Source organism: Anopheles moucheti, chromosome 2 (assembly GCF_943734755.1).
Source record: "Anopheles moucheti chromosome 2, idAnoMoucSN_F20_07, whole genome shotgun sequence".
NCBI lineage: Eukaryota > Metazoa > Arthropoda > Insecta > Diptera > Culicidae > Anopheles > Anopheles moucheti.
The window spans coordinates 98,395,330-98,401,329 of NC_069140.1; the positions used below are offsets into that span (position 1 = coordinate 98,395,330).

The 6,000-nt window shown below is 42.7% G+C and overlaps 1 protein-coding gene across 1 annotated transcript in view; it reads right to left on the bottom strand.

Annotated features, from left to right (window-relative positions):
- The window catches only part of LOC128298853 (MOXD1 homolog 2-like), a 154,643-nt gene extending 149,393 nt beyond the window's left edge, over positions 1-5,250 (bottom strand). The window contains exon 1 of the mRNA XM_053034650.1: positions 5,150-5,250. The gene's annotated coding sequence lies outside the window, so the exon portion shown is untranslated. The remainder of the gene's footprint in view (positions 1-5,149) is intronic.
- Positions 5,251-6,000: the final 750 nt, after the last annotated feature.

Here is a 6,000-nt window from a genome sequence, read left to right on the forward strand (position 1 = left end):
TCATCAATTAGGGCTAGGGTTCCGCAAAGTCCTTTCCACGCTGGACGCTGGATTCTCAAGTGGCTGCTAACGGAGGTTAGTAGCATCGCAACAGCAACAACTATCCGGTCGGGATTTTGCATACAGTGGCGCTGGTGTGGTGCTGATATCAATCTATTCCAATACTACCCGATAACAGAAATCAACCGTCAGCGGACGTCTATCTCGGATGGCACGAAATCTTGTAACAGTTGGAGAGAGAGATGGAGGAGGCACTGCCCTTTTCTTGATCCTGTCAAATGTTTAATGAAGACGCATCTTGAAGATCGTAGCTGTTGGGCAAGTGTAGACAAGAAAGACAAGCCGCATATCCAACCCTAGCCCAAGCCCGCCCCGAGGTCAAACGATGATGTGTCAGTGTCAGAAGGATGAAGATGACATCCTTACGGTGACATCCTACTTGTAACATAGTAACACGCTTTGAAGTCTGCACGTACACTTTGTGCATGTTTAGCGGTCGATATTGCGATTCTTTTTTTTTCCATACAGATTTCGACACCGCAGTAATACCATTCCAGTTTGCAGTGCATCTTCCGGAATCATGTGCAACAACCCGGCAACTCGTTGCTTTATGACTTACACAATCCGCTCCGGAAGCTGTCATTATCCAGCGGTGCCGTTGCAGTCGCTGGGTACGCATTTTGACTGATAGGACTGATGCTGCCTAGCAGCAGCAGCAGCAGGCGCTTCATAAATTATGAGCATTGATTATAAATTCCACCCACAGCGGTACTTTCCCTCGCACCCCGGAAGGGTGTGGAGATTTTCAAGAGTTGTTTAAACAATCTGCATAATTTATGGCACAAAAATGAAGCTGTTGATATGTGCATCGATGTGTTGTTTTCGTTTTTTGTTTTTTGTTGAGTTGGGATCTGACTCTATCCATGCTTTTTTTTTTTTGGAAGTATGGGAATCAGAAGTTTTTGTTTTGGTTTGGTGCTGTATCACATACACAACATATCCTGCAGACACATGCCTGCACGTGTGTCCGCAGGAAAAGCGGAAGCCAAACTGTGCTAAAACAGAGCAAAAAAAAAAACGAATGCCTCACTTTTTCCACATCCACTGCGCTGCTGCACATCCCTGGCAGCATGTTGCGCGGGATGATAAACACATATAAGCGTGGAAAAGAGTGAAATAAAATTGCATTAACAAAAAAGGGTGCATAAATCATGTACATGATACAAACTCTCGATAGATTTTTTTTCACTGAATTTTGCTGCGGCCGAGTTTTGAGCCAGAGTTCTGAGCGTTCATTTATTCAAGGTTATGAGGTTCAATCAATAATGGACGGACTCGTGGGATGAAACGGACATTTATTCAAATCACGTTTATTTGTGCGCTTGAGTGTGTTGGAAAATATTAGATATTTTTAATTAATCGATTGTGATGGTGGCTGTGTTGTAGCTGTTAATGAAATGAGATCATTAAGGGACAGATGTCAGAGGGATTGTCAAATTAAAAATAACAAAGTAGATATAAACAATCATTCAAAAATTCATGGCCTACTGAAGGAGTTGTCAGGAAATTACAAACGTCACAATTTCCTTTTTTGAATAGAAAAGTTGGAATAATCTATTTCTTTTTCTTTATTTAGCCAAAGCGTTTGATAGCGAAAAATAAAACCAGATTGGACATCAAAATTGTTAGCTTAACACTAGAATTACGAAGCGTTTTAAGCGTTTTCTATTTATAATCACCTTAAAAATAATTCTGACAAACCTGGGTTATGGTATAATATATTTGTTTTGTTCGTATCACCGCATAGATATTTAAAAGTCATACATCAACTATGGTTGAATTGTTTAATCCGAAGCATTAATGTAATGAAAATGAAGCGTTTCAGTCAAAATGACTGGTCCGGTGTTCTAGTGTTAGAAGTCGAACATTTCCATCGACTTAATTAAGCATTCCGATGTTATTTTATCAACCAAACGTCATCCAATACGATTATTGCACAACGTCACAACGTACGATTGCCATATCAAAAACCCGCTCACCGAGTTATGAATCACACGTGGCTTCTGTTCCATTTTCCATTCCGGCGCTCCAAAAACACCAAGCTGCTGTCCGTCAAACCGATCCGCTACCCTGTATCGAATCATATCCGAACCAGCCAGGCGTAAACCGTTCCCCATTAGCGGGCGATAAAAATAAATATCGCACCAATTGTGCAACGATCGCTCAGGGGAACGCAACCGTCATATCATGGTTTTGCGGTGGCGCAGGTTTAACAGGCGAAGTAGGCGGGAAAACTACAAACTTCTCTGACACTAAATCTCCCTCGCCGCTCGGAAGGGTCTCTTGGGGGGAGGGGTAGTTTTCTAGCTGCGACCTCCCAAAGGGTTTCGTTTCATCCGTACGCTTTTGGACGGTGAATTTCAATATCTTCAAGTACGGCGGAAGGGGAACCGCGCAACCAGCGGCAGCCGCAACCAGTCCGTTTTAATTTATCGCTAATGACACATCGTGACATGGCCAGACCACTCGCAGCAAGCAGTTTCTTCAAGCGCTCGCGCTTGTGTAGCTATTTTGCTGCTTAAAGAATGGCTTTTTCGCCACCCACGTGAAGAAAAATCCATAATCTATCCTTCCTCGGCTATCCACTCGCCCTACAAACACCGATCCCAACTGTTCCTTGTGGTGATCCACAAAAAAAGAATGGGGATGAGGAAGAAAAAGGTGCATAAATCTTAACTTCACTGCAATGCAAACAAACCATTCAGACGTTAAAGGAAATGTGTCAAACGGCATCAAGCGAAACGGTACCGTCAATTCCCTCCAGATGGTGCAGTGTCCCAACACGGCATTCGTAGCTTGTTTAAACTGTACCTACCAATAATGCCCGGTGTAAGTTAAATAATTTAATTTTCTATTTCTCAATTTGCCCGCCCAGCGCCAGTGGGCCATAATACTTCTTTCCCCGGTGCGAATTTCGGCTTGTCGGAGTAATCAAGCGCAACATTACGTCGCTGGAAAATCAAACCATGCCAACTGTTTCCACTGTCCGGATGCTTCTCCCAAGTGCATCGAGATCAAATTTGAATAATTTATTGGAGATGAACAAAATTCCCAGATAAATGTAAATTTCATTCTCTCCGGGGCTCATCTCACTTCGCAAGGTGTGCACATGAAGGACATCTTCCTGCTCGGTGGAGATGCATGCCAGCAAACGGACAACTTCGTTTTCGCTTATTGACTTTCTTCTCCAAATGGGGTGAATGCAAAGAACCAGAACAGGAATTCGTCCGTGTGTCCGTGTGTTGCACGGTTTTAAAAAGGATCCGGAGGAGTATAAAAGGATTCGGAACAGTATTGCATGAAAATTTCAGCCAGTCCACCGTCAGTTTCAATGGGAACTGTGAAGTGGGGTCCCTTTCTTTCTCTCTCTCCTGAGATGCGCCTAGCAAATGCAGCTTTGTTGTAACCTGTCAGGATACCCGGGCGCACTCCGGTTCGCTTCAGCCGGCAGTGATAGCATGCGCCAGTGAAGCGAACCCCAAGAACAGCGTCGTTCGACGTACCTGGGAATTGTAAATGTTCATGCAAATCCATTTTGCAGCGTTGCATGATGAGAGGTGATTTCATGCTTTATTCGGAGGTTTTTGGGTGATTTCATCCAATTTGTTACACCTTAAAAGTAGCAAGCAACGCGGTACACCCGTCCCCGTTTGATAGAAATCTGGTATTTCGGGCTCCTGGCTCCCCGGGTTGTGAGTAACTGCGAGCGTGTTGGAAAAAGTGGTTCTGATTAGATTTTTATCGTTATGGATCGTACAGCAATTCGAAGGCGTTAAACAAGGCCATTCAGAGGTTGCATCGGGTTGCATGCATTATTCATTTGTTTCTCCTCCGTTCACCGTCCATAGGCCCCCCGATTCTCACACGTTCCGGTGCAACCGAAGACAAAGAGTGAAAAGCAGGCTAAATTTATACCACACTCCAGAATTAGTTTTATTGCATCCATTACGCTGCATTGCACCTGAGCGGACCGCCAGGGACGGGTTTTCTTCGAACCGGGCGAAATGGGAACAAAGTTGCACCTCCGCTTCGCAACCGCAAGCCTAGCAAGCCACACGGCATCGAGATATAAAATATCAATTCTCTTCGGTAGCTAAAGCACGCCGGTCGCCGAAGCGCTGCCGCCTAATGAAATGAGCAATAATGCAATCCATTCGACCAGCATAAAACTTCCATTTGTTTTCATTTTTATGATGGCATTGGGAGATGCATTCATTCAAATTGCATTCTGATGGCTTTTTCATCACGCACGGTTAGTGTGTGTGTGTGTGTGTGTGTGGTAACGTAACACTGGCAAGACACAAAAAAGAAACCTTTTTTCCACGATGGGAGCTTTTATTGTACTCAGCTACTGAGCTGAGTTTGTGTGTCGTGACACGTTCGTTTAATTCGAACTCGTCGATTTTTCGACATTTCTGTTTTTCCTTTCAGAAGTCGACTTTTTTCGGGAGCTTTCGGGAGCAATGGAGACGAAATGGCACACTGGGAAATGGGAAATTAAACATTCGCAACAAGCAATTAAGCGGATACATTTCCATACCCAGTAATATATTGGTTTGGCATTGGTTTGTAGAATGCAAACCAGCAAAAGGCATGCGATAGTGTTGCAAAGCCATTAGCGTTAGATTTGGTTTTTATTTGCAGCTGTGCGTGACATTCGGCGATCTACAGTTCGCACCTTGATGTTGCACTGGAACAAGGGGTAATTATTTCGTGTCATTTTGTACAAGCTGACCCAATACCACTTAAGCACGCTAGGTGCAAGTGCAGTCAAAAAATTAAAAAATAATTTTTATAATTAAAATTTATTAAACGTAAAAAAAAAAAATATTATCAAAGAAAGGTATTTGTTTCTTAAGAAAACTTAAAATCAGGTAATTAAAACAAATTATAAAATGTCAAATATCCATACCGAAAAAGGTCATTAGCTCACTATGAATTATTTGTTCAATTCATTCGCCACTGTGCATTGCATCCCGTAACATTTGTCCAATATGTTTACCCTCGGTACACTGTTACGCTGAGTCCCTGAGTGCAGGCCCGCAGTGTTGCAATCCTTACGTAGTTTGCTTTTTTTTTGTTTGCTTACCTTAACTTCCACCAGCCCGTGGTTCATTTGTCCTATTTTTATGGTGTCGTCACGGACACTGGTCACTTGTTCGAATTTAATTTATCACCAAACCCGCAGACATTCAGGTCCAACTCCAGCTATGAAACGAGCATCATAACGAATGACCTACAAGAACACAAGAACACGAAAAAAATTAACACGGCACGAACGGAGGAGAACAACCAAACAAGAGCACGAACGAGAATTCAAAACCCAGGGGAAAAAAAAGAAAAGGAGAGCAAAATAATCATAAATAGTGTCCCGGGACGGAATGAAAAGCGGCGATAAGATCGTCGTAAATTAGTCTAATTATCATATGTTGAGCACATTCCACGGGTGGCTTTAGTTGCTGCTGCTGCTGTTTCCTGCCAGTGCCTTCATATTTTTCAATTTAGATACACGTACACGGTTTATCTGGTTATTCGTTTGCGCAGCTCGAGTTAAACCGGTGGTCGGCGATACTTTGACGGGGTGTTTTATTTTCGACAAGCACACAGATGATTCAGTTTGGTGAATTTTATCATCATATCGTCCGGATCGTTTTGTTGCACCCATTAAAGCCTTTCAAAAAGTGCATCTTGTTGCTTTTTGGGGGGGACTTTTTTTTTTTAAATGGTTTTACGATTGTAGTCTCACATTTCGAGTTCTTCGGGAATCAACAAAAAAAGAATCCACTTAAAACAGGCTTCATTTCTCTCTCACGGTGTTTGGCTTTGGGTTAATGAGGCTCCCCAGCACACAAACCCATACGGTTAATAATTTGAATAATATGTAAATCCACTGAAGGAAAATTTATTTCTATTTTAGTATTTGTTTTATTTCTTCCTCCT